This window comes from Triticum aestivum, chromosome 3A, assembly GCF_018294505.1.
Source record: "Triticum aestivum cultivar Chinese Spring chromosome 3A, IWGSC CS RefSeq v2.1, whole genome shotgun sequence".
NCBI classification, from domain to species: Eukaryota; Viridiplantae; Streptophyta; class Magnoliopsida; order Poales; family Poaceae; genus Triticum; species Triticum aestivum.
The window spans coordinates 559,343,648-559,347,919 of NC_057800.1; the positions used below are offsets into that span (position 1 = coordinate 559,343,648).

At 47.9% G+C, this 4,272-nt stretch overlaps 1 pseudogene; it reads right to left on the reverse strand.

Moving 5' to 3' along the window:
• Positions 1 to 1,826: 1,826 nt before the first annotated feature.
• On the reverse strand, positions 1,827 to 3,664 carry LOC123056987 (uncharacterized; annotated as a pseudogene).
• Positions 3,665 to 4,272: the final 608 nt, after the last annotated feature.

A 4,272-nucleotide genomic window follows, 5' to 3' on the forward strand; every position in this document is an offset into this window, starting at 1 on the left:
CAATAATAAAAGTATTATTATTATATTTCCTTGTTCATGATAATTGTCTTTTATTCATGCTATAACTGTATTATCCGGAAATCGTAATACACGTGTGAATACATAGACCACAATATGTCCCTAGTGAGCCTCTAGTTGACTAGCTCGTTGTGATCAACAGATAGTCATGGTTTCCTGGCTATGGACATTGGATGTCGTTGATAACGGGATCACATCATTAGGAGAATGATGTGATGGACAAGACCCAATCCTAAGACTAGCACAAAAGATCGTGTAGTTCATTTGCTAGAGCTTTGCCAATGTCAAGTATCTCTTCCTTTGACCATGAGATCGTGTAACTCCTGGATACCGTAGGAGTGCTTTGGGTGTATCAAACGTCACAACGTAACTGGGTGACTATAAAGGTACACTACAGGTATCTCCGAAAGTATCTATTGTTTTATGCGGATCGAGACTGGGATTTGTCACTCCGTGTAAACGGAGAGGTATCTCTGGGCCCACTCGGTAGGACATCATCATATGCGCAATGTGACCAAGGAGTTGATCACGGGATGATGTGTTACGGAACGAGTAAAGTGACTTGCCGGTAACGAGATTGAACAAGGTATTGGATACCGACGATCGAATCTCGGGCAAGTAACATACCGATAGACAAAGGGAATTGAATACGGGATCGATTGAGTCCTTGACATCGTGGTTCATCCGATGAGATCATCGTGGAACATGTGGGAGCCAACATGGGTATCCAGATCCCGCTGTTGGTTATTGACCGGAGAACGTCTCGGTCATGTCTACATGTCTCCCGAACCCGTAGGGTCTACACACTTAAGGTTCGATGACGCTAGGGTTATAAAGGAAGCTTGTATGTGGTTACCGAATGTTGTTCGGAGTCCCGGATGAGATCCCGGACGTCACGAGGAGTTCCGGAATGGTCCGGAGGTAAAGATTTATATATAGGAAGTCCTGTTTCGGCCATCGGGACAAGTTTCGGGGTCATCGGTATTGTACCGGGACCACCGGAAGGGTCCCGGGGGCCCACCGGGTGGGGCCACCTGCCCCGGGGGGCCACATGGGCTGAAGTGGGAAGGGATCCAGCCCAAAGTGGGCTGGGGCGCCACTTCCCTCATGGCCCATGCGCCTAGGGTCAAAGGGGAACCCTAAGGAAGAGTCCTAGGAGGGGAAGGCACCTCCTAGGTGCCTTGGGGGGGGGAGGGAATCCTCCCTTGGCCGCCGCCCCTTTCCCATCTAGGGCTGGCCGCACCCCTTGGGGGTGGGAAACCCTAAAGGGGGCGCAGCCCTCCCCTCCCCTATATATATTGAGGCATGGGGCTGCCCATAACACATGATTTGATCTCTCGTTGGTGCAGCCCTGCCCCTCTCCCTCCTCCTCTTCTCCCATGGTGCTTGGCGAAGCCCTGCGGGATTGCCACGCTCCTCCACCACCACCACGCCGTTGTGCTGCTGTTGGATGGAGTCTTCCTCAACCTCTCCCTCTCTCCTTGCTGGATCAAGGCGTGGGAGACGTCACCGGGCTGTACGTGTGTTGAACGCGGAGGTGCCGTCCGTTCGGCACTTGATCATCGGTGATCTGAATCACGACGAGTACGACTCCATCAACCCCGTTCACTTGAACGCTTCCGCTTAGCGATCTACAAGGGTATGTAGATGCACTCTCCTCTTCTACTCGTTGCTGGTCTCTCCATAGAATAGATCTTGGTGATACGCGTAGGAAAATTTTGAATTTCTGCTACGTTCCCCAACACTATGCTCATCCTTTGGAATATTTGGGATCCTTGAAACCACATGAAGAGACAGGCACAGATACCTCAGTACCTGTATTTGGTGTAGTAATCCCTGGGAGCAATCACCAGACGACGGCCTTACGAGCTCCTCTATAGACAGTCTCCACGATGTCAACAAACTCTTCCTTGTCTTTCATTGCCCAGTTGATCTTGTTGTTGTTTCTTGTCCCAAGATCAATCATGATGTGCTTGTTGCGGAAGAAGAACATCACCGTTGACGGGTCGTACAGCTTGTACATGGTGTTGAAGTCAGGAACCTTGGTGATGTCAACATGGTAGATCAGGACAAAGTTCTTGATGGTCTCAGCCACCCCTGACAACACCTCATCCGTATAAACATGAACAAGTAGATAGTCAGAAACTCGTAATGAAGTCAACATTCAACAACATATAACCATGCTAGATTGACATAGAACAAAAGCTTGCTAAAAAGTTAAACTGCAAGTCTGCATTCAATAATATAAAACCGCTAAGAAATTGGATTCCTTGCACAAAGTAATAAAACAATTGGCCGTTAATAAAAGAAGAAAACCGCTCATAGCTTTACTTCCTATAATGGCAAAGTAGATGCCACCCACGCCACACACACACAACCGGCAGCGGGAGCAGAACACGGATGATTAAGTGAACGCGGACAGTACATGATACTGGAACATTTTCATCAAGAAATAGAAAAAATATTCCTATAGTTGAAGAAAATTTGCTTGTTCATTCACAGGAGGAGCTTAATTTTGATACCATTGGCAATTATTCCACACATGGCCATGAAAAAACAGAGTCAAAGCACTTACTGAAAAGGTCCCATTGGCATGCCGAAGTTGCTTTTTTACTCGATCAATTCTGAAAAGATCAATGCCAAGACTGATTAGAAGCTGGGCACCTTGTGTGTAAGGGGAAAATACACGATTTACTGGAAAGCCTGTGTAGAAAAGGCATGCGTCAAGATACTGCACTATTTACTGCCAATTCTGAACTTACAGTTCAACCACTTTAGTGATGAAAATAGTCTGAACAAAATAACATTTAACTAAAAAGCAACGGACAAAGCATGCATCTGGATACTGTAGAAAAGAAAGAAACCAAGTCCTCATGTTTGAATTTTATGTCCAAGGCAATGATAAGTAACAATAATAATGTATTGATTTTTCACAGAGGAAACATGTTCGTCTCCACATGAACTGGTTTGCTAAGACACAGAGGATAGAATAAATAGTGATTTTAGGGCCCCATTTTTCACCCTTTGCTTCCCATTTAATTGGGACTCATGTGACCTTATCTTACCAATAGCGTCAGTCCTTTGAGTTGTGCATTATAAATGTAGTTCGAGCTAGCTGCAACACGTAATAGGTCTCTGCTCAAATATCCAGATCCTTAAATGTTTTACCTTTAGTTGTAGTCGCATCATACCACAAAATGCATTTTGTGAGAAAAATTGGAGTAGGAAGGAATCGGTGGGCAGCAGCCACACTTGGCTTACCAACTCACATACCCACAAAATTGATAAAAAGAATCCATACGACCTGACAGTAGGAGAACACCTGTTCACGCTAATGCATTTCAGAATTTTTTTGAGATTACTACCTCTACCTTGCTGCATCTTCCTCTAAATCCATCCCTTTAGATGTAATTACTGTATCTGGTTCTTGCCCATCCTGCAAAAATTGAGAGAAAATCAGAGAGATGAGGTTCTCCAAGGCCTGCCAGTGGAAGGTGGCGCTGTAGGTTGAGCGGGGTGGCGCTCTGGTGGCGACGACGGCGGGGCCCGGTCGGATCCGGGCGGATCTGGCCGGGACGGATCCATTTCCGGCGGATTTGGCGTGGAGGCGGCCGAATCTGGCGAGAATGAGGGCCGGCGGCGCCATGGAGGTCCCTGTCCAGCAAGAAAGAGGGAGAGAGGTGAGAGGAGATCGAGAAGAAGGAGGAGAAGGGAGAGGGGCGAGGCGGCGGAGCGACCGGAGGCCCGGCAGGGAAGGTCACTGGCGGTGGGGCGTCGCGGAGGTGCGGGGTCGCCGACGAGGCGGCTTGCGGCTGCGAGGGAAGCGAGGGCAGGAGGGAGCGGCGGAGTGGTCTGGTGGATTAGAGGGTTTTTTTTCAAAAACGAAGCGTTTTCCCAGATCAAATTACAAAGGGACTGCGGGTTAATTTCTGATAAACCGAGGGACTTTTTTGCAAAAAGGGCAGCGACGTACGGCCAGAAGCGATCGGTGATTTATTAGTAGGTGAAGATAAAGATAAAGATAAAGAGGTAAAGATAAGATATAGGAAAACAAAACATACTAGTATTCCAAAACACGCCATCAGGCTAGGCCCCACGACGACAAGTCCGGGTGGGCGAAGCCCCTACATGCCCGTACTAGGCAGGTGACGACCTCAGGCAATTGCATCCCAAACCTGAAACGTCGGGCCAGAGTGCAATTGGGTAGGCACAATAGTACGAAGAGAGCGCTGAAACTAATGGCCCACACACAGA